Genomic DNA, 25,782 nt, shown 5'->3' on the forward strand with positions numbered 1-25,782 from the left:
CTACGCCATACTTGGAGCATCCACCTACTCAATTCGTTGATGAATCGCTTATAAGGGTACTCTAGAATGAATATTTTAAGTAAGATAATTTCTTTTAGAGTTATATTACCGTGCTTTTCTTGAATCTTTATATTGATTATGCTAACATCAATTTTTGTTTGTGTAGGTGACCTTTGTGGATATTTTGACAGCATGATGAGTTGAGGGATGAGCGACGAGGAGCTACAGGAGATCTTCACATGTATGTCTCTAGATCAGATGGCTTGATTCAGAGATATGGCGGACCAAGAGCTGTCTTAAACACCATCAAGTTATTCTGTTCAATCTACTTCAACATGATCTAATGCTTCGATTTCCAATAGATGAGGTCAACACTTCAAACTTGGGGACTTGGGCCAAATGCAGGGAGTCATTCTGAGGGATGTTGTGGAGATGTGGATGCAGTGAGCCCATAGTCGGCTCGAGATACAAGTGCTACTCTTGCTCTTGTGCAGGTTCAAGAGAGGGTGGCTCAAGTGGTTGTTGTGAAGGTATCGACATAGTGTCTCTATCTCGTCTTTTTGTTGAATTTGCATCACCTGTGGGATTTGTCACACCTACGGGGATGTCTACTCTAGTCACCTCAACCATCCATAGCTGGCACCCCTATGGGTGCTACTCTGAGAGATACCATCCTCGTGGGTACACCAAATGCACAGGAGTCTGGATATTCCTAGGAACGGGGTCTCATGTGGAAGAGGATACATCTTAGACATACCTAGAGGGGTATGGATACCTTGTAGATAATAGGACAAGAGCCGTCATCATGAATGATGAGGGAAGGAGGGAGGGTGATGGCTCATATGAGAGAGTTGTGCCAAGAAGTTTTTCAGCACAATGTCTTGGATCATTGGAAGAACAAGGGGAGAAAGGACTACATAGTAGCATCCTTGCATGAGGAGTTTCTGGTACCTACCGCAGTAGATAGGTTCTCCACAGGTTGGATGATGAAGTGCATGCATGCGTACATGTCACACCCATAGACGATCATACACATGCAAGGCACTTAAGAGTGGGGCCTCAAAGCCCGAGTAGCTAGATGCAGATGACTGGTGCCGACTCAAGGAGGAGGCTACAGATTCACTAGGACATTGGAGACTGTAGCGTGAGGCAGCAAGGACACAACTAGAGGCAAGAGTGATCCATTATCTTGGGAGTGGTGGCCATAGGTGTAATGAAGGAGATCTAGGAGAGATAAGGAGAGAAGGGAGAGACTATAGAGAGGAGAGAGAAAGAGGAAGAAGATGAGAGAAGAAGAGAGAGAAAGACTAGCACAAGAGAGAGAAAGGCAGGAAAAGAGAGAGAAAGAGGAAGGAAGCCATGAAAGCTAGGAGGAAGGAGAAAAGAGAGACTTGATTATTGATAATAGAAAAGCCTTCTTGTGTGATTGAGTGCATGCCCTATAGCCTGATTCAAAGAGGGTATCCCCCCATTCGATCTGAACTAAAAATCTCCCCATTCCACCCTACGGTTTGGGAGATACACTCAGTTTTGTGCTCAGAGGTACTGTGGGACAGGCAGCAGTCCTACATAGTTAGCCCACAAAAGTCTATTACATCAAAGCCTTTTTGTGTGATCGAGTCTAGGCCCCATAGCTGGATTCCAAGAGGGAATTTCTCCCTTCAATCTGAACCAAAAATCTCCCCATTTTGCCCTAGCATTTGGGAGATAAGCTCAATTTTGTGCTCAAAGGTACTGTGGGACAGGTAGCAGTCCTACACAATCAGCCCACAAAAAGTGATTATAGCAAAGCCTTGATCATTTATTGACAGTGATAATTTTTACATAGTCTCGTAGAGGGGATCGAGAGCTTTAATTTGAATCAAAAATTTTGGTGATTGGAGCTTCCTAGCTCAAGATATTGTCATTTCTATAACAAGGGGTCTGGTGAACTGCACTTGGGATGGCAGGCCACAAGGGTAAAGCAAAAGCCCAGGAGGACTTCCAGCATGAAATAAGGGACTCCCGTGCCTCAATGAATGATCCTTGCTCAGCCCAAGAGGATCGTGAAGACATGTTTGAAGAGGGTGCCCCCGAGATGGACCACTTATCTATGCTCAACCAAACCCTATGCCAACATGAGACCCGTCATGCTGAACGACATCGAGAGATGGAACAACACCATAGGGACATGGAAACCTGCCAAGATCACTGTCATTCTAAGATGATGGCCAAGATGGACTTACTCATAGAGCGCATGGGCGCCCTCATCCCCACCATTGCACCTCCCTCGGATCCTTCAAGCCTCCTCATTCCCCATAGCACTCTTGCCTCTAGTTGTGTCCTTGCTGCCTCATGCTACGAATGAGAATCATTCCCAAGATAATGGATCACTCTTGCCTCTAGTTGTGTCCTTGCTACCTCACGCTACAGTCTCCAATGTCCTAGAGAATCTGTAGCCTCCTCGGATCACTCTTGCGAATCTGTAGCCTCCTCACTCTTGCGAATCCATTATCTTGGGAGTGAGAATCTGTAGCCTCCTCGGAGTATCCCCCTCATTCCCCATAGCACTTATGAGACAGGTGAGCCTTCCACCCGACATGATGAACCCCTCCTCCCCTCCCCCATTACAAATCCTTCAAGCCCATCCTTGGCACCACAACTCCCCCGTAATGGAAGCTATATGCACACTCATGGGAATGTCTCTAATGCAAATCTTGGGCAGCATGGAATGCAAGGAATACACTGGCAACATGCATATGGCAATGGGCAGCATGCATATGGCAATGGGTAGGATGCATATGGCAATGGGCAGGATGCACAAGGCAATGGGCAGCATGCACATGGAAGTTTTGGGTAGCATGGCCATTTTGGATAGCAAGGTAATGTGCAATTTGGTCCTCATGTAATGCATGGATAGCATGGCCCCCATAGAAATTTTGGACAACAGCAAGGCATGTATGGACAGCATGTAGCACATGGCATTCATGGACAACAAGGCCCAAATGAACTACGTGACAAGATTGTGTTTACTAAATTTAATGGGCAGTCCTCATCCCCAGCTGGATTAGAGGAATGGACCTCTAAGCTGGAAGCCTATTTCCTCATTTACCCCCGTATCGATGAGGTGAAGATTATTTCTGTCTCCCTTCATTTGGAAGGTTTTGCCCACACATGGTGGAGATTTGTTCAAAGAGAAAATCAGCACTTTCATGATTGGGAAGAGTTCAAGATGCATATGATCGAAGTTTTTGTCTCCTCGGTAGAAAAAGAATGCTTGGCTAGGCAATGGTATCAGTTTGATCAGCAAAACCTCACCATGGGGGAGTACACCCACCAATTTATGAACCTATCCATGTATGTTGAGGGAGTCAGTGATGAGGCCAAATTGCATAAATACATTTATGGGCTAGATGCGCATCTCTTAGCTGATGTAATGGCTCAAAAGCCAGCCACCCTGTTTGCAGCCATAGAATTGGTTGAACAATATGGTCGAAAATACCGTCGCAATGAGGGCATGTAGCCCATTGCAGGACAACAAAGATACTCTATCAAGCAACCCCCATATGCCAATAATTATCGCAGCAACAATGCAGGGAATGGCAGTCCCAAAATCCCCACTTATCCCACTTTTAATGCTGAAAGGAAATATGGCAATTTTGGGAAAGCACCCCCTCCAAAAGTGACCCAAAGTATGCTGAAAATAAGACACGGAATGGCTTTAGTCCTAACGGTCAAAAATTCATTCCTCTTGAATTTGTCAAGGATTGCAAGGCTAAAGGCTTGTGCTTTAAATGCAAGGATAAGTACACGACTGATCATGCATTCAAATGCCCCTCTGCCAAACACTTTCAAGTGTGAGACATCAGGCTTCTTACCCGTAAAACATTCTTCGGGGGTCATACCATAAACTATAGCTGTGGGAGTCCTGTTCATAATATAAACAGCAGTATGAATAGCCTCAGAAAAAAAATTCTTAGGCATATTCTTTTCAGCCCATCAAGGCACGTGCAACTTCTGCCATATGCCTATTTTTCCTTTCTGCAACCCCATTTTGCTGTGGGGTATACCTGCATGTGGATTGTCTCTTTATCCCATGAGATCTCACAAAATCACTGAACTCATTCGAGAGGTACTCTCCCCCTCCATCTGACCTCAAGCACTTTACTTTCAAGCATGTTTCTCTTTCAACTACAGCCTTGAAAGTTCTAAAGTGCTCAAACGCTTCACTCTTTTCCTTCATAAAATATACCCACAGCTTTCTAGAACAATCATCAATGAATGTGACAAAGTATGAACTGCCTCTAAGAGATACATTTTGTGTAGGCCCCCAAATATCTGTATGCACAACATCAAGGATATTTCTGCTTACATCTCTCTCATGTGAAAAGGGTTGTCTTGCCTGCTTACCAAACTGACATGCTTCACATACCTTATGAAATTTTGCAATTCTAAATGTATGCAAACGTGTAGCTAACCCTTTGGACTGCATTAATTTTAGCCTTTGTACATTTGCATGTCCAATGCATTTGTGCCAAATTTCAATATCTGCAACAACACCTTTTCCTTTAGCATACATAGCAGCATTCATAGTAGGAATTCCAGCATCCAAAGTAAACACACGTCCAACTCTACTTCCCTTTGCAACCAACCTGTACTTGTCATTAAAGTCTTCTACAAAGTAGCCCTTTGCATTAAATCTGACTTGCAGCCCTTGCTCTACCATCTGACCGACTGACACCAAGTTCTTTGTAATAGATGGCACATGTAATACATCTGAAAGACTCTTTGTCTTACCATCATGCAAGGACAAGGGAACTTTTCCAATGTGTGAAATTGGGTGGCATGAATCATCACCCCTCTGCACATAACCTGCATTTTGCAAATCCTACACCTCTCCAAAACATTCTGCATGGCTGGTCATATGATTGGATGCACCTGAATCAACATACCAAACATCATCATGTGTTCCCTTTCCTGTAACAACATTCAGCATATGATGCATAACAAACAGACGTTCATTTTTGTCTTCATTCTGTTGTGAAGACGATGCATAGTTTTGTTGCTGCAACTTACCACTGTGAATATCATCTTTCTTAGCATAAGATTGGGCTGCAATATGACCTGTTTTGCCACAATATTGACACATAATACCAAAGTTATTAGAACCTTTGTTCTGCCATCCACCTCTTCCTCTAGGGCTCCCCCTGCCTCTAAAGTTTCCTCTGCCTCCAGAAACCTGCATTTCACCAAACTGTTGATTGAACCTGTTTTGCTAGTTATCACCAGCACGTCCCATACCACAGCCTCTCGAAGAGGATCTTCTATGTCCCCTTCCTGAAATCGAGTAAAATGCTTGGACCTGTTCACCATTTCTTTCAGACAAATCACCCTGCATATTGATCTCTTCAATAATCATGAGAGAGATCAGCTCATCAAAATCTGGAAATGGCTTCCGTACATATACTGAAGTAACAAATGATTTCCATGCCTTCTCATTGTTAAGGCCACTCAAAGTGCATGAAACCAAATCATCATCATTTGGCATTGCATCAATCGCTGCTAAGGCATCTGCAATGCTCCTCACCTTCAAATCATACTCATTGACACACATTTTCCCTTTCTTCAAGGCATTCAACTCTTGCTTGAGTTGAATCTTTTATGCCTTTGTATTTACTGAAAACATGCTCTCAAAAATTGTCCAAGCTGCATGTGAAGTTTTTGCATTCCTGATATGTCCCAGCATAGTATTATCAATTACTGCAGATAGCCAGTACATCACCTTTTTGTCTTTTGCATTCCACTCTTTCCATGCTTTTAACTCATCCGAAGGAATACCCAATTGTGGCTCCTTTTCTTCACCTGAAACAAATTCATAAAGGCCCTTTCCAATAAGGAAATTCGTCACACAGAACTTTCATGAAGGGTAGTTGTTCTTGTCAAGCTTCTCAATAATGGGATTTCCACTATTCTCTGCCATTATCACAAAACTAATACCAAATAGCAAGCAAATCTTCTGCAACCCTTGATCTATAGTGCACAGCAATATACCAGACAGCCTTTTTCACTGTCTGCTCAACAATACATGCAATTTGCAACCAGTTTGCATATAAAACTTGTGTTTATTTACTGCTAAACACCTTTGAACTTACAGATTTGAAATCTGTAACCAGTGCACTTGTATACGGCAGACACAGTTGAAATTGCAGGATACCTCGAACAGTTGTCTGCAACCTTGCAAGTCTAAAACGGGACCTGAAATGACCTCAAATGGCCAAAATAGCAGCGGGAGTCCTTAAATGGCTTATTTGCAGAATACACAGCGATCTTCACACACACCAAATCTCACTCCAATCTGAGATTTCTGCTCTGCCCTGCTTTCGGTGCCTCCACAGGCACTATCCAAGAGAGAGAGTGGAAGAATGGGAGAGCTTCTTACCCCTTGCTTGCTCGAACCTTGCTTTTTCTCCTTCACTCTAGCCTTCGAAATCAGTCTCTCTTAGTGGCGTGGCTTTCATACCATGTCAAGAATGGCGTGGTGGGGGGATTTGCTCAAGTTGCCGCACCGAACACACACAGAATGCACAAGGAGAAGCTCACTCAAGAGACAAGAAGAGAGATAGAGGTGATGCTAGGAGGCATATTCCACGGTGGATTCCGTGAGGTTTTACGGTGGATTCCGTAAACTTAGATGACCGGGGCTCATACACAAAGAGAATTCTTTGTGCGAGAAGTTGATGGGGACACCTGTCCTTTTCGGGCGTTTCATTAATTTAGTGTGTACATGGGTGATTCCATAGCGGGTGATTCCGCAAAATGCATATTAAATTAATAAACGTTTATGAGTTTAGAGTGCGCACTCGTAATAAATTAAGGTTAGGATTTATTTCTAACCAGTTGATTTATTTATGTAGCTGAAGACTGCTAGGTATTCACTTTTGTCGGTTTAATTGTATTATTTTACTAACGATTGTGAATGCTTCAGTTGATGTGTAGAGATAGCAGCAGTGGCGGAGGAAAGCATTGGAGTCTAGCGGGTATTCGACCTTTGGATTATATTTTGATAGGCGCCACGCCTATATTTTGTTATGTCTATTGAGACATCGATTATTGATTATTATTTTGTATGCACCTATGGGCATGGATATGTTATTTCTATTTGGACATTGAGATTGGGCGTGCCAGACTCTATGGGCACCATCCATTAGCTTTATTTTCTATTTTTGTAGAAAGCAAACTCAAAAGCTAAAAGCTTGTCATATTTTTGTAAATTGGGCTATTATTGAGCATGAAGATTGAAATATACATAAAATACATGCTTTGTGAAGCGCTCACACAAGGCATGGGGGGAGATTGAACCCAATTGGTCTCTTGCTTCTTGTCGTTCATGCTTTTACATTGTTTTTTGTGCAAAAAGGTAGAGTTCATTGTTCTTGGGGACCTTCCGGGATTCACTACGTGAGCATTCTGCGTCCGATCTGCGCGCCAAGGGGCCAAAACGTTTTCTTGCTGGTTTCTTCTTCTTCTTCCATACACTTTACAATATACATAAAGTATAGATAAGATACAACATAAAGGAAAGTGACCTACTAAGTCAAACAATGTATAACCAACTACACTAGTCGACTGGCGCTATAACTATGCCAGCGGTAAATAGGTGCAACAACCTGAATATAATAAGTAATGAGTCACTGGCCATTTGAGAGTCATAATGACCACCGACGTGCTAAGTATAGACGTGTGGGCCCATCTAACCGAGCGGTCCATCATCAATGTCCGCATGTGTTGAGCTTGTCATCTCAACAGTCGTGCCCACTAACTTAGCCATCGTCTAAATGTTTCACATGTGTTCTTTTTGTAAGGTCCTTTGGAACCAAGTTCCAAGGACTCATGGAGGACATATAGCCCTCTCTTCTCTAAAGGATGATGGAGGTACATCACAAGCTTCTTACTTACTTTTTTTCTTTCTTAAAATTGTATGTTTCTTCTTTATTAGCTCCATTGACTCTTGTGCAAACAAGAGCCATGAAATGGTGTGTTGGGTTATGCTATCATTATATTTGGCCTCTTCTGCTATTTTGTAAATTTCAAGGGCAAAAGCCTTTTTAAATTCAGCCTTGGCATCATAAGACTTGAATTTTTCTATAGCACTTGCAATTGACCCTAGCTTTGGACATTAGAATACATTTGGCCAATCCTCAAACATGAGAGTACATGTAACAAATCATTCATTGATATGTTATTCATTCCCCTCAAGTTTGCCTTGGGTCTATGCTAGCCAAATCAAGACCATGCTCATTGTGGAACTCCTATGCATAGTGGTAGAATCTTTGTTAGAACTAGGGATGTAATGAATTAGACATGTATGGAACCATAATATGGAATTATAGTCATTCTTCAAGACTTTGTTTGGATAGACAAAAGCAATCATCATAGTGATATATAAAATACAAAACTAGACACTTATATAGCATGCAATTGAATGTATCACAAAGAGAGAGAGAGAGAGAGAGAGAGAGAGAGCTATTATTCAATGTAGCATTTGCATGTAAAATTAGTAATTTCATCTCATCATTCAAGTTAATGCTATCTTTATATGTGTGTTTTTGTATTACTATTCTCTTAAAAAAATAAGACATATAAAATTATTATAAATAAAAAAATTCTTAAATTTTACTAAGAATATATATATATATATATATATATATATATATATATATAGGATTTAAATTTTCCCAAAGAGGTTACCTTGAAACTAAAAATATATATATGCATGCACCTTGAATTTGGGACATCTATTAAAATAAAGCAAGTATATTTATATTTGGAGCATATAAGTAGATCTCATTTTCCTTGAGAAGTACAATAGGGGGAGAAGAGAAAGTCAATTTTTTCGAAAAGGAGTCCCTAGGAATATCCTTTCCAAGCCTGGAGCTCCAAGAGGAACACCAAGAAAAAGGGAATTCTCTTGCAAGAAAATCTATCTTGTAACACCAGCAAGCTTTTATTTCATTCTTTTGATCATCAAAACAAAGAAAACAACAATTCTTCACGCAGCATCATAGTAGATTTCTCCCATGGATTTGATAGAATCAACCATAATCTTCAACATCTTCATAGAATCCATCAATATAAAAAAGAACACAAAGGAATACACCATTTTTTAATGAAAATCAATCACATAGTATCCTCTTCAATGTCTTCATAGTTCTCTCTCTCAATCTCTCATATACAGTTACACTGTTTTGATAGAATTAACTATCTCTGGCTCTCTCCTCTATCAATAGTACATCATCTCCTCACTAAAATACTCTCATAATAACTCTCAATAATCATTCTTAGGTCATGGATGCACCTCCCAAGAGGTATGTCTGATATGAAGAGTCACCAGAGCCACTACAGTGTCTTTTCATAGCACACTACTGTCACTGTCACTTAGTCTTCTCTTCAGTCTTTAGTAGCTACTTCTTCCACTTGTTTTAGCTCTTTTGAACTTAGATTCATCCTTTCCAAAGGTTGGAAAACTTTCCCAAAGTCACACATACATTCTACAGAACACTTACAGAAGATCTATAGAACAGTTACAATACAGTACCAGAGCAGCTACAATACAGTTACAGTACAGAGATAGAGAAAGAGGGTCTACAGAAGGTCATCAGAACCTCATAACTCATACTCAAACCATCAAAAACTATTCAATAGCCTTCCAAAAGATCTCAATCTTCATTAGTCATCAATCTATGCTTCATATAGAAGAAAATCAGAACAGAACAGAAGCTATATAGAAGGTATACAGAACCAATTAGAACCTTAACAGAACCTCATTGAGCTTCATATCTCTACTGAGAATCATCATGAACTTCCAAAACATAATCAATATCATCCAAATCACTCTCAAATACTTCCATTAACAACCATACATCACTCTAAATCCATAAAAAAAGCAATCATTCAGAACTCAAAAATAACAAAAGTCAGTCAAAAATTCAGTCTTTTTCCACTCTCAACATATCCCCACACTTAGAAAGGAAGCGTCCTTGCGACCTAAGGAAAATAAGAATATAAGTTCACTAAAGAGCTCAATTTTATCTTCCGTCAGATCTTCAATAATCTCTCTAAACCACGACCCCAACTGATTACCTGTATCTGAGATAAAAATACTACTAAAGGAAAACTTTCATTATTCAATAACTCATCAGATTAATCATTTAAAAAGCTAGAACAAATTTGTAAAGGATATGAGAGGTTCTCTTCAGCTTTCCACCATAGGCTTTTCATCCACCATCAATAGTTTGAAAAGAGCTCTCAAACAAATTATTCTCAATCAGCATGAACTCATCACATACAATTATTACAACACATACACTAACACAACCATCTGAATGACACCTCCAAAAAGAGATATATATAAGTAAGAATCATCCAAAATACATTGCAAAGGCATCAATGAAGATGATCCCTTTTAAAGGCTTGATGGTTTCGAAAACGATCCATAGATAAGGATTCATCTACAAATGTATTTGGAGGATTTTGAAAGAACTGCAGGCAGCACATCCTTTCGAGCAAAACAAGGTATCTGCTGCTAGGTAGACATAGGGCATGAAAATACAGGACATCCAACTGGTGGGAGTCAATGTTCACATTGACATTCATACAAAGTTTTAGAATGGCCTTTTGATCATTATGGGAATGCCTATGCATGTATGCTAGATACCAAGCAAAATGAGCTGTCAATCTCACTGAAGGATCTAGAGATAGTAAATATTGGTGAGCAAAATGAAGGTAGTTCTGGGTATACTTGACGAGCAGTAGTCCAATGTCCTGGAATTATTGGCCAGTTTATCTGGGGTCATGTAAGAGAATCAGTCGAGCTCCATCCTCTTCTTCTAGGAATCTGCTGATCAAACCCTTCATATTTACTAACCAACTGAGGGGGTTGAGAAATAGAAATAGTAGGAGATGGAAGTGGAATAAGTAAAAGAGGATGAAGAGATGGATAGGAAAAATCATAAAAGGAGGAATAAGTTAAAGAAGGAGTGGTTGAAAATTTTAGGGAATCAATTAGGAAAGGTGTCAATTGATAAATAGGAAAGGTAGAAGGTATATGGATAGATGGAGAAGGGCATGGTGGAGGAGGGGAAAATACTCTATCTTCGATAAAAGAGCAATATGTAAATATGGAAATTTGAGGAAAAGATTGAGGTTGGAAAAGAAGGGGTAAGATTGCGGTTGAATTGGTTTGATAAAGGGAATAATAGGTATCATAACGATGAGCCATTTGTTGGTAGTAAAGTAGGCTAGGAACAGAGGGACCTAAGACAGATCTTCTCTGATAGGCATAAAAAAAGTTTAAATCAAATGGATGGTTTTTGGAAAGGTGAGCTAAGAGATCCACCCTCAGTTGGTTAGTGCTTTGTACATAGGTAGAACCTGTGTTCTGACGTTGTTTCAGGACCACAGAATTAATCATTGAGTGTCAAGAATTATCAGGGCAAGTAGCCACTTTTGAGGAGTAACACTAGAACATGTCATCTATTCACAACTCCAAATAGTTGACATACAAGACAGCTTGCGAAACCACATCTCCCACATACTAGGCCATATCTATTTCATCTCGAATCAACAGATCTCCCCGTATATACATATATGACAAAAACATGGTATCCCTCGTCATAGAATCGTCAAACACCATACGGACCACTTCTGTCACAGCAACTCAGGAGACCAAGCCCCACTCCAACCATCCTCTGGAAGAGGAAGATCCGTCATTGAAAGCTTCATGTAAAAGGCCAACTTTTGCAATTGATAGTGGACGTCCGAAGGAGGAACATATTCCTGGAAATGCTCAAATGTAGACCATAACAGATCCATCTTGGACTGCAATCTTTCCACTTTATCTTGGAATAATGGACACAAGGTAGCCTTTCTCTGGAGTACTGCCAAGTCCTGCGTTGAGAGAGAAGGAATCAGGGGAACATTGGGGCTTGGAGGAACAGATCGTGACTGGGCCAGTTGGTCTTGCAACTGCTTGATTTGGGAAGCTTGTGATTTCACTGTGTTATGAGCAGTCTGTAAAGCTAAGAGTTTTGCATCTAAAAGAGTTTGAAACTCTTGAGCTTCTTTGGACATCCTCTCCTTCTCCTCTGAGATTTTAGTGACCTCTGATTTAGCTTATGTTAACTGAATCTGCAAAGAATATATCTCTTCTCGTTGGGTCTCAATCAGTTGGGTTTGTTGCTCCATCTACTTAAATAGATTTGCCGGTGTGTCTTTAGTAGAGGCTAACTCTGATGTTTCCTTATGCAACTGGTCTTTGGACTGCATCAGTTCTTCATAAAAGGAAGTATACAGCTGTTGAGCTAGGCTATCACTGAAAGTTCAATCAAACTTTGGATGTCTTTACAGAGGAATGGAGTGGCATCTCTCGATACTAGACTATTCAGTGAAGGGACTGATATATCCAAGGAACCCTCTCTATGTGCTCTGAACAAATTGTTACATGTGAGATAAGCAGGGAGGTCACTGCCAGATGTAGCAGTAATTGTGACTGAAGGAAGAACTAAAGGAGTTTTATCTGCCACACGCTTCAAGCGCTTTCGTTGTATGACCAGTGGAGGAGAAGAATCAAGATCCTCTATATCAATAGGTTCTGACTCTTCTGAAGGTGGTGGAGGAGGTATTGGATCAGATGGAGGAGGTGGAAGCACACCCTTCTTTAGGCCTGAGTATGTCAAGAAAGCATACAGGTAGGATCCATAGGTAACATTTGTGACATTTCCCCTAGTTACTTTGATGAAATGTTGATCCATCTTTTTAAGTAGGTAAGTGCTCCAATCAATAGCCACTCCTTTTAACACCATCTTGAAAGCTGTGAAGAGCTCTTTGGACAAGTAATGGGATGGCATTTTGATAGGCTTAAACCTATCTTGGAGAAACTGGCAGATCAACTTCCAAAGAGGTTCAGTAATCATGGAAAAAGATACTCTTGAAGTGTTGATCACTTTCTTGACATCCAAAATTTCCTTGGTCTGCTTCTGTAAAACAGCTTGAAAATCTCATCCTTGGAGAGTAGTTGTCTAGCTGTAACAAAGGGCTCTCCTTTGTAGGGAAGAGACAAAGCCTTCCCTAACAAGAAATCAATGAAAAAGAAGAATACACATACATAGACGTAACTAACCCATTTGCCACCCCAAATAATCCACATCCTAGAAAAAATTCGGCATAACCTCTACACAGATGCGACCAAAAACTTCATGCGATGCAACAAACAGGCACCCAAATCCCCGTATCAGGCAAGAAAGAAAGAACTACACACCGTACTCGTAATCGTAACACATAGACAAACCAGAATACCATAAAAATGTACCTCAAGACTGGACCATAACCTTGACCATCAGTATCAACTAAAAGACTTTACGCGCCCATCCCACGAAGTGTGTTTATTAAAAGGAGGAAAAAGTGCAGTGAAGGGGAATTATTTTAATGAAGGGTTCATTTTAGAAAAATTTTAACAATGGGTGACATTTTATTAGGTTATAAACCTTAATAAGAAAACGATGGTTCCTTCTTAAAATTTTAATTACAAATTATTAAGTGGAAACGGTGTGTTATCGCAACCCGGACTACAATTCCCAAACTGGGTCTCTAAATGCAAATTCCTTAATTAAAAATTAATAGTGATGTGCAGCGCTTTTTTGCCAGCATATACTTTTTTGAGACGGCTGGTTCATTTTTATTACAATTAAGGTGCCTCTTAAGCGCACGTAGCGCGTGCAAAGTGAACGATTGGTGGAGTTTTAAAATTATTAAATTGTGTGTTTAGCGCGAATGCACGTGGAAAAGGTAGGTGAATAAAGTTTATTTTAGTAATTAATTGTGGTTAAGGGGGTAATGAAAATAAATAAAGCTCACAAAATAAATACATGGTAGGGGTATGTATGCAATGGACTGAAGGCGCATGGAGTAGTCCCCCAAAAGCAATAAATCCAGTCAAACAAAATCAAAGACCACTGAGACTGAACAAAAAATAAATCACCTTAGTGTTATTGTTTATTTTTTATTTTATTGTTTTTTTTTTTGGTATTTTAGGTGTGTTTGTTTTGTGTTTATAGTTTGGTTTGGTTTATTTGTTTTATTATTATTTTTTCTATTATGTGTATTGTTGTTTTCTTAAATAATAATTAAATCAGGATATATAACACATGAATATGTTATGAAGTGTAATAATGAATTTTCAACCATTTAGAAAGTGTCCACAATTGATATTAATGCAGCCATGATTTTGAGATGATGTGTAGGATTTAAAATGAATTTTTAGGATGGATAGTATTAAAATTAGGGTTTTTTTTTACTTCAAAGAACATTATTACCTTTTATGAAAATATTTGTTAAGTGAAAATTTAGTGAAAAAAGGGCAGGGGATTTTGTGGAATTTTTTGAGATTTTTATTAATTTATTTTTGTATTTTTACTAATTTTTAATGAATTTTATCCAGTTTTCATGTAATTTTGAATAAATTTACAGAGTTTAAATTTTTTGTAATTTATGTATTTTAATTTCCACCTGAAAAATATTCCAAATAAGTTCAAAAAGATTGGTAAATTTTTAGATTTTTTTTGTAATTTTTTTATTTTTAATAAATTGTTAGAATTAACTAAATCAATTAAATGAGGTAGATTAGGATAGTTGGTTAAGTGAGGTGAAGTCAGATCAATGAGGAAGGAGGAGGGAGGAGGTGGATGGGGAGGAAGGAGGAGGGAGAAGGTGGAGGTGGAGGGGGAGGAGGTGGCGAACGGCGGCAGACGGGCGCTGGCAGGGCCTAGAGGCAAGCCGGGAGGCAGGTCTGGGAGGCGAGCCGGGAGGCGGGCGCTGGTGGCCGGGAGGGTCTGTGGCACTGGGGCGACTGGAGCCGCTGGCGGGGGCGAAGGGCGGCCGACGGGAGGGGAGAAGAGAAGAAGGAGGAGGAAGAAGAGAAGGAGGGAGAGGAGGAAAGAAGAGGAAGGAGAAGGGGAAGAGGAAGGAGGAGAGACGAAGGAAGAAGGAAGAAGAAGCAGGGAGGGAGGGACACGACACGCAATGGAACAGGTAGTTATTTTTTTTCTTTTTTTTCAATATAATTCGTTTTCTTGATCTAGTTCTTTTTTTTTCTTCTTCTTTTTTTCTTGTTTTTTTTTTCTTCTTCGTTTTTTTCTTTCTTTTTTCTCCGTGCTTTGTTTTTTGTCTGTTCTTTTGTTTTTTTGTTTAAATTTTCAAAAAAAATATTTTGGTTTTGTTTTGTTTTTTTTTTTTCGGTTTTGTTTGTGGATTGATGTATTATTATTTTTGTTTCGTTTTCGAGGTGGCTGGTTTGTTTGTTTTTTTCCTTTCCGCTCTTCTTTTTGTCTTATTTTCTTTTTGCTATGTTTGTGCTTTTTGTTTTTTAATGGAAAAAAATAGATAATCGAATGGAAAATGGAGGGGCAAGAAACACACCCCCGGCCCATGCGCATGCGTGGGCAGGGATTTAAAAAAATTTGCAGTGAGACGGGGGCAAGAAACACACCCGCGGTCCGTGCGCAAGCCACGGATGCCACGGGGGCGTCTCGAGGCACGTAAAACCAAAAACAAGCACGTTCACACGTGAGGCGAGTAACGCGTTGAACGTGAAAAATGTTGGAAAAAACAGGGTGGTCACATGGAAAAAACGCAAAAAAAAACCCGAAAACACCTATAGGTATTAATATCAAAAAATCCGCGCATTGGAACGAAGTGCGAAAAGAAGGAAAAGTGTGCAAAACAATGTCTCCGACAACCTTATCATGACAAAACACAGTTTTGAGTGAGATAGAATGCGTTCACATTGGAAAAACCCCAAAAATGGGCCCGAAAATGGACTCGGAAATTAATACAAGAAGAACCGTGCATCGGAATAGCAGGCGGTAAAAAGGAAAAATGTTTGGAAAGAAGGAATTCATAGGGTTGGTGCATCAAAACTCAGTTTGGGGGAAATTAGGATGGGTTCATGTGGAAAAAATATGAAAAATGCATCTGAAAACACTCTGAAAAATTAATAACTAAAAATTCGATAATCAGAAGAGGGGGAGGAAAAAGGAAAAAGTGGGGGAAAGGTTGGCAGGACACGACTATCAAGTTAAAATGGAATTCCGATAAAAATATGGCAGGTTCACATGGAAAAATGTGAAAAATAAGCACGAAAAGGACTCAAAACCCGAAAAAATTAATAACGGATGAACTGTGCATTAGAATCACACAGAATAAAAAGGAAAAATATCAGGCAGAATGGGTAGGATAGGCATGGTGTACCAGATCAGGGTTCCAAAGTAATAATCACGTGTTCACATGGAAAACTGTCCAATTTATGAGAATTGCTTCAAAAATTAATAAATTGAGACTTGTCTATCAGAACAGGGGTTGCTAGAAAGGAAAAATGGGGAGTTCGAAGGGATAAACAGGGTTGTAAGGTTGGATTGGGATTCCGGAGAACGTAGGATACATTCACATGAAAGAAGCGCAAAACCAAGAATAAGGACAAACGGTCAAGAAACAACCCCGAGGACATGGTGAAATAGAACGAAAGGGTGGGGAAGGGACCCCATCAGGGTAAAATAAAATCATGGCATAGATGCATGATCAAAACAGGGTATTTTCCTGGAGGTATGCAACATAGACGCGGAGGGATGCATCCCCATACTTAAGACCTTAGCAGGAAGGGTAAACCAAACTTCAAGAACCTAATACCTCACATCAGACCAACCATGACATCCCCACACTTAAAACATGACCGGTACAAAGAAACGGAAGGTGTAGGGTTAGAAACACTTGACCCATATTACCGAGGAGGAACATCAACTATCAAGGTTGCGTCTGGTGTCGTCGTTGGCTGCAGGAGGTAACAAGGTGTCTTCACAACACACATCCTTCGTCCTTCGTGGCAGGGACCAAGCGGCAGCACCCAGGGAGGTAGTTGGTTGAAAGAATCACAGGAAATTCAGCGATGGCGAGGGATATTGCACTCAACTCACGATCACTCAAATGGATTGAAAGAGTAGTCACTTGCCCATGACTAACATCACTCGAGGAAATAATGATGAAAACCCAGAGCTCACACCCGATTTAGGAATCAACAGGGGAATGGTGCGAAGAGAGTATGCCAAGGGTGCACAATTGATGGTGCATCAGTGAGTCCAACCTCGTCTGGTATAGGTGCAAGGAGAAAGGCCAGGGAGCCTTGTAGTGGAGAGTATAGAACAGAGTGATGTGTCATGTGTTGGCAGCAAAAACCCAGCACGTGGGTGCATAGGGAAACGGGAACGTACCTGACTCCAAGGGTCGTAACGTCCCTCAATCCTCACCTCTCGATAATTGATTGAAGAAACACCAGTCACACTCAGCCCACCCTTGTCTCACACCCTATTGAAAGATACAGAGGGCAGCCATTTCCTGAACCCCATTGATGTAATCCTCATGGTCACTTGTGCAGAGGTTGTATGCCTTGTGTGTAATTGATGGTGCAACTATACATCCCACCCTGTGCCGGCATACAATGCAAGAAGGAAGACCAGGGAGCCTTATGGTGCAGTGCACATAAACAAATCGTGCTTTGTACATTGAGAGGCCCATCCCATGCGTGCAACGCTCTATTCACACACCTCACCTCATTTGATTTCAAGGGAAAGACTGGTCACTCACCCCACCCTCTGTCTCACGCTCTGATAGATACAGAGGGTAGCCCATACGCACATCCCCATCCTGTTAGGATGAAAGCTCGCATCACTCAAGGGGTTGGTGATGAAGATCATGTTGGCTGTTGTTGTCATGAGGATCTTGAGGAGGAAGCATACCCAGGGAGGCAGCCAACGAGTCTCGTACTTCAATGACTTGTAAGAAAGGTCATCTGTTAAAAAGGGCAGACGAAATGATATTGCAGAGATAGCGCACCAAGGGAGGTGGCTTCAAATTACTTGCTGAAGAGGTTCTGCTGGTGAGTTAACTATCCTGAACTGTGGGGTGTTACCACCTTTTCCATAGTCAGCTTCTCGTCCAAGGGTGTTTCCACCTTTTCTTGGAATGAGGCATGTTATGACATGGAATTTCTTCCTTTTCTCCCATAACAGTTTCATTTATATATTTTTTTCTTTTTGTTTTTGTTGTTTTTTTTTTCTTTCTCTTTTTTTTTTCCTTTTTTTTTGTTCTTTGTTTCTCTTTTGTTTTTTTTGCATTAAGAAAGAGAATGGTAGAAATACCATATGTTAGGACCAACCTCTCCACCATTATTGGATCAGACAAGAAGATAACAATGTTAGATTGAGATGTTTCTGTGAGGGGGTAGCAGAACGAGACCGCCTCATGAGGAGAATTATAAGGGCTATCAGAAGCACAACAAGAAAGACAGTGTGACATCCAAAAGGAAAGGGGTAGGTAGACTGTGATTGTCAAGATCCCTAGGGAGGGAAGTACATCTTCAGGCGATAGCCATTGATGAGGAAAGGATTATCAGAGGCATCAACGGTCTGTACCTCAACAGATCCATTAGGATTGATAGCAAGTACCTTGTACGGGCCCATCCACCGTTTTTGAAGCTTGCCAAGAAACTTGCCAAATCTTGAATCATAGGCCAGGACAAGATCACCTTCTTTGAACTCCTTGTGCTTGATGAAATTGTCATGATAGGCCTTGCGTCACTCTTGAGTAATTTCCATGCATTGTAGGGCCACCCGCCGTATCTCATCCAAGCATTCCAAGTGCAGGAGACAGTGTTACATTGACTCATTATCTCCCAAGTATTCTTTAACTGCCACTCACAAAGAGGGCAATTCCAGCTCAACAGGGAAGACAACTTCTGTACCATACACTAGCTGGAAAGGGGTCTCTCTTGTTGCTGCCTTAAGGGAGGTTCTGTACGCCCAGAGGGCCTCTATAAGTCTATTGTCCCAATCGCGATGATGTGCGGCAATCGTTCTTGTCAGAATTGAGTAGATGATGCAATTGGTGACTTCAACTTGGGCATTAGCTCTGGGGTAATAAGGAGTGGACTTGTGATGGCAGATCTTATACAGTTCTGTCAACTTCTCCATGATTTTGTTAAGGAAATGAGTACCTCAATCACTTACCAGCTCGAGGGGACTACCAAAATGGGCGATAATATTCTCGTACATGAACAGGGCTACGCTGTTACCATCGTCCCGCTTCAGGGCTTTAGCTTCACACCACTTTGTGACATAATCCGTACATGTATTTGTTCTGCTTCCGTCTGGTAGGTGGATCAATGGGACCCAAAAAATCAATCCCCCACTTCTCGAATGGCTTTAGGGGAAGAATGGGTTGCAATGGCATGGCACTTGTTTTGGTGGGTTTCCCCATTCGCTGACAAGCATCACATCTTTTACAGTAATCATATGCATCCTTGGAGGGTCGACCACCAGTATCCTACTCTAACAGAGCCTTCCTAGCTATCGCTTCTCGTGCGAAGTGTCCACCACATGGTTCGTCATGGCATGCTTTCAATACTATGCCGATTTCATCCCCTGCAACACATCTTCGCAGCACTTCATCTTTGCCTCTCTTATACAGTGCACCGCCTAACAAGGTGTAGGGGGCTGATTCTAACAGAAGCTTCTTCTTCTCACAGCTTGAGATGCTAGGAGGATACTGTTGAGTTGCCAAGAGATTGGCTATGTCTGCATACCAGGGAGTAACTGTTTCAACTAGAAACAAGGAAGCATCAGGAAGGTCTGGATCATCCTGTTCCTCTTCTTCTGTTTGAGGGATCCATGATAGATGATAAGCTAGGACATGGGAACGGCCAAGCTTAGTGACCACTTCAAAGTTGAACTCCTCGAATAGGAGCAACCATCTCATCAGTCGTCCTTTAACATCTAATTTGTTCATCAGGAAAGACAGGTCATGGCTTCATGTTCCACATAGAACTTGAAATGCATTGATAGTAGATAGTGTCGAAACTTTTCCAGTGCAAGCACCATTGCCAAGCACTCAAGATTTGTCACTGTGTAGTTCCGTTCCCTATCAGTGACTTTCCGGCTTGCATAATAAATGGGTTGATCTAATTTAGAGGGGCCCTTTTGACATAGGACAACACCTAGCCCTTCAAGTGATGCATCTGTGTGCACATGGAACTCCTTCGTCCAATCAGGAGGCTGCAAAATAGGTGCTTGGATAAGGCACTATTTTAGGGTATTAAAGGCTTCTTCATAGTCATTAGTCCATCAGCTTCTTTCCTTAGGAGCTTGTGTAGAGGGGCTCCCTTGGTTGCAAAATGTGCAAAAAATCTTCTGTAGTAGCCCATATGTCCAAGAAATCCTCTTAATTGCTTGAGGTTTGTTGGTGTTGTTAAGGCGGCAATCTTTTCAATCTTTGCCGGGTCTGTTGCAATCCCTTGTGCAGAGACAATATGGCCTAGAAGAACTCCTGGGAGATGCCAAAGACACATTTGTCGCGGTTGAGAGAGATCCCATACTCATGGCATCTGTCAAAACATTGCTCAAGATGTCCCCTGTGCTCTCAGATCAAACTATAGACACAAAAGTCATCAAGATACACCTCAATGAAATCATGTAGATGATTCTGGAAGGCAGCCATCACTACTCATTGGAAGGTGGCAGGAGCATTACAGATCTCGAATGGCATTACTTTGTAGGCATAGGTCCCCCATTCTATGGTGAAGGTTGTTTTGGATTGGTTCTCTTCTGCAATTTGGACTTGGTTATATCCACTGAATCCATCCAAGAGGGAATAAAGCTCATGGCATGCCACTGTGTCCAATAGTTGGTCTGTAAAAGAGATAGGGAAATGATCCTTCTTTGTCTTCGAATTGAGCTTTCAAAAGTTGACACATATTCAAAGTTTCCCATTCTTCTTGGGTATTACCACAATTGGCGAAGCCCATTCACTGTTAGCCATGGGATAAATGAACTCTGCTTCAAGAAGTTTTAATATTTCGGCCTTCACCAAAGCAGAGTAATTACAAAAGAAGAAAAAACTACTACTACTACCACTATTAAAACAACAACAACAACAAATAAGAAAACCACCACCACCACCACCACCACCACCACCACCACCACCACCACCACCACCACTACCACTACCACTACCACTACTACTACTACTACTACTACTACTACTACTACTACTACTACTACTACTACTACTACTACTACTACTACTACTACTATGACTACAACTAACACAACAACAAACCACTACTACTACAATAAACAAGAAAAGAAGAAAAAAAAACAACAACAACTACTACTACTACTACAATAACAACAAACAAGAAAAGAAGAAAAGACTACTACTACTACTACTACTACTACTACTACTACTACTACTACTACTACTACAAACAAAAAAGAAAACTAAACAACAATAAATAAAAAAAGAAAAAAAAAACTACTACTACTACTACTACAAACAAGAAAACTAGTATTACTACTACTAGTACTACTACTACAATCGCCACTACGACTACCACAACAACAACAAACAAGAAAAGAAGAAATTAAACAACAACTACTACTACTATCACTACCACTACCACTACTACTACTACAACTACCACAACAATAACAAATAAGAAAATAAGAAATCAAACAACAACTACCACTACCGCTACCACTACCACTACCACAACAACAACAAACTAGAAAAAAAGAAAAGAAGAAATAAAACAACAACAACAATAACAACAACCTCTCCCTCCCTCTCTCTCTCCCTCCCTTCCTCCCTCCCTCTCCCTCTCTCTCTCTTTCCCTATTATGTTTAATGTTTTCTCCCTCTCTCTCTCATTCCTTCTTTCCTTTTCTATCTTTCTCTCCCTCTCTCATTTCCTCTCCCTCTCTCAATACACATGATTTTTAACAAAAAAAAGTAAAAGAAAATGAGAAAAAACAAAAACAAAGAAAGAAGGAACAATGCACTCATCACTGCAAAGGCCCGAGGATGGATTCAGCGGCTCCTCTTCGTGACAGCAACTCCTATTCGCCCTCCGTACACTTCCTCCTCTTCTTCGCAAACGGCGGCGGTGGCGGCGAGAAGATTTCCTTCTCCCTCTTTCTCTCATTCTCTCCCTCTCCCTCTCAAATGCAAGATAGAGTTCACTCTCCCTTTTGCTCTCCCTTTTGCTCTCTCTTTCATTCGTTTGCGCAAAATAACGCGCTTGGGTTTCGGCCCGCATTTTTTCGTATGAGCACCATCATTGCGACGCAAATAGCAACGCCGCTATTTTGCATCGGAAAGCGCTGTTGCTATGCCTTTGTATCCTTGTAGTGATAGAGATAACTACACTACACAAGGATAAATCCCATGTCTTGAATCTATATTCGTGTTCTTTAAACTTTCTTGCACTCAATGCTAGGATAGAGATATCCATGCTTGAGTGCATCAAAGTGAGAAAACAATATCACCATGATTTCCAAACATGAGCATTGGGCCTCGCTCTATATCGAAGTGATCTCAAAGAGAGAGATAACTATATTGCATAAGGAGAACTCTGATGTCATGAATTTGTATTAGTATAATCTAAACTATCTTAAACTTAGTGCCCATCTAGAGATGAATATCTTTCCCCTAGTGCCATGCTTCAATGCATCAAAGAGAGGAAAGAATATCACCCTTAGATTCATATATGAGTTCAAGGCCAATCTCTACACCAAGTAAATATTTAAGAGAGAGATACCTATCTTGCATACGGAGAACTCCCATGTCTTGAATTTAAATTGGTGTTCTCTAAACTATCTTGCACTTGGTGCTATGCTACAATCTCTAACATGTTACTCCTAGTGCCAAACTTGAGTGCATCAAAGAGAGGAAAAAATGCCATCATTAGGTCTCAACATGAGTGTAGGGCCAATATCTACACCAAGAAGATCTCTAATAGAGAGATAACTATCTTGCACAAGGAGAACTCTCATGGCCTGAATTTATACATGTGTTCCCTAAATTATCTTGCACTAAATATTGTGCTAGAGATATCAAAGAATATCTACAACATTTTGTAGCTTAATGGTATACTTTAGTCCATCGAAAAGATGAAACACTTTCATCCTCAGATCCAAGCATTAATGTAGGATCAAGCTCTACACTAAGGAGATCTCTAAGAGAGAAACAACTATCTTACACAAGTAGAACTCCCATGCCATGAATTTGTATCGGTGTTTGCTAAACTATCTTATTCTTAGCGCTAGGCTAGAGATATCTAGCAAGATTTGTAGTAATATCTTGCCCATAGTATGAAGGTTGAGTGCATCAAAGAGAAAAAACATTCTCACTCTCATATTCAAGCATGAGAGTAGGGCCCAACTCTATGCCAAGGAGATCTCCAAGAGAGAGATAATTATATTTTACAAGTTAAATTCCCACGTCATAAATTTATATGAGTGTTCTCTAAAATTTCTTGCACTTAGTGGGAGGATAGAGATATCAAACAAGAATTGGAACATCTTGATCCTACTGCTAGACTTGGATGCATGAAAGAAAGAAAACAATTTCACCCTCGGATAAGGCATGAGCACAGGGCCAAGCTCATGCATCAAAGAGAAAAAAATCTCACCCTCAAGTCTAGCTTGCTCCTAGTGCCAAAATTTAGTGTATCAAAGAGAGGAGAATATCTCATCCTCAAGTCTTAGCATGAGTGTAGGGTCAAGATCTACATCGAGGAGAACTCCCATGTTGTGAGTTTATATTGGTGTTCTTCAAAGTATCTTACACTCAATGCTATGCTAGAGATACCCAATAAGATCTATAACAAATTTCATATCACCCTCAAGTCCAGGCAACAGCGTAGAGCCAAGCTCTACACCAAGGAGATCTCTAAGAGAGAGATGACTATCTTACATAAGCAAAACTCCCATGTCTTGAATTTGTATCAATGTTTTCTAAAGTATGTTTCACCTAGTGCTAGGCTAGAGATATCCAATAAGATTAAGAATGGCTTTCCCCTAGTGCAAAGCTTGAGTGTATCAAAGAGAAGAAACATCTCACCATAAGGTCTTGGAATGAACGTATGGCTAAGCTCTACATCAAGGAGATATCCAAGAGAGAGATAATTATCTTGCATAAGGAGAACTCCCATGTCTTGAATATGTATCAATGATCTTTAAACTTTCTTGCACTTAGTGCCAAGATAGAGATATCCGTGCATGAGTGCAATAAAGAGAGGAAATAATCTAACCCTCTGTTCTAGGCATAGGCACTAGTGAAAGATCTATATCAAGGAGATCTCAAAGAGAGAGGCATCAATAGATAAGGCATGTTCTGATAAAAACCCCCATAATAGATTGGGTCCTATCTCATCATTAATAAAGATATCCAAACTAGGACCACACTTGAAGAAAATGTCTTCTTCATAAGCGAAGTTTGCTAATGAGTCTACAATTTTTTTCCAATATCATGGAACCAATTGAAAATATACTCTCTCAAACCCGTCGAGCATGGTCAGAGTAGTGCGATAATACATAGAAATAATGGGATTTTATATTATGCAAGTCCCATTTAGTTGGTTCAATACCAATTTGGAGTCCCCCTTTACTAACAACCGATGCATACCACCCTTCTTAGCAATATTCAAGCCTATGATTAAAGCTTTGTATTCTGGCATATTATTGGTAAATCCATCCTCAAGATTAATAGCTTATTTCATCATGACTCTATATCGGGGATCTCTAATAACTACTCCTATACTCCCTTTCTTGTTGGGACCCCTTGACACTCCATCAAAGTACAATGTTGCATCAAAGAGAGGAAATAATGGTCCAAGCATTAACCAACAAGATATCCAAGAGAGAGACAACTATCTTGCACAAGAAAAACTCCCATGTCTTGAATTTGTATCACTACTCTCTAAACTATCTTCTAGTCAATGCTAGGCTAGAGATATCCAATAGCATATTGTGTAATATCTTGCTCCTAGTGCTAGTCTTGAATGCAACAAAGAGAGGAAACAATATCACCCTTGGATACAACATGAACATATGGCCAAGATCTTGCATCAAAGAGGAACAATATTATCCTCAATTCTAGGCATGAGTGTTGGGCCAAGTTTAAGTTCTACAACAAGGAGGTATTCAAGAGAGAGATTACTATCTTGCACAAGGAGAACTCCCTTGATGGGACCTAAAATGGGCCGGCACTGGCTTATGCACTAGCCGGACCTCTATCATGCGCTCAACAACCCCACGGCCTTGTGGCCAGGAGCGTGGATGACACATACATCATACATTGCCTTCCTAAACATCTTGTGTTTGTATCACGTCTCGTAGTCCAACTCTAACCCAATTAAGACTCCTCAGAGGGAGTCCCAACACATTGCCAAATAGCACGAAGTATAAACATAGGAGGTCCTCCCACGGCTGACTGCCGCTACCGCACTGCGACTCTCCTACACCTTGGGGATTGGCCCCTCGATGCGTCGCTAAACATATATAACACAACATCGCACATATTTCCACTCAAAGTACCAATTATTTCGTATCCAGGAATGTACCATTTTCCTCACTTTACTTTCCCCTTAGATCCAACGCCTAGCCTACAGCTTGGACAACCCTACTCACTCAACGTTGGTCATGTTCCTCTAAAAAGTAATTGCCATGCATCCAGGAGGTATTGTCTGATACCTTTAAGTTTCTTTATGATTTATGCAAGTAGTGAATGTCCATGTGCTCAAACAATTAAGAAAATCAGCATTAGTGCACATGTGGAAAACATTTCTTTCAATGATCTTGACTTTCGCTCATATGCGGCGTTGCATGAACCTAGCATCGAGAAACCCTCGTGCTACTAGATCCT

The sequence above is a fragment of the Lygodium microphyllum genome, chromosome 20, assembly GCF_053477565.2.
Source record: "Lygodium microphyllum isolate KBCC chromosome 20, Lygodium_microphyllum_v1.1.10, whole genome shotgun sequence".
Taxonomy (NCBI): domain Eukaryota; kingdom Viridiplantae; phylum Streptophyta; class Polypodiopsida; order Schizaeales; family Lygodiaceae; genus Lygodium; species Lygodium microphyllum.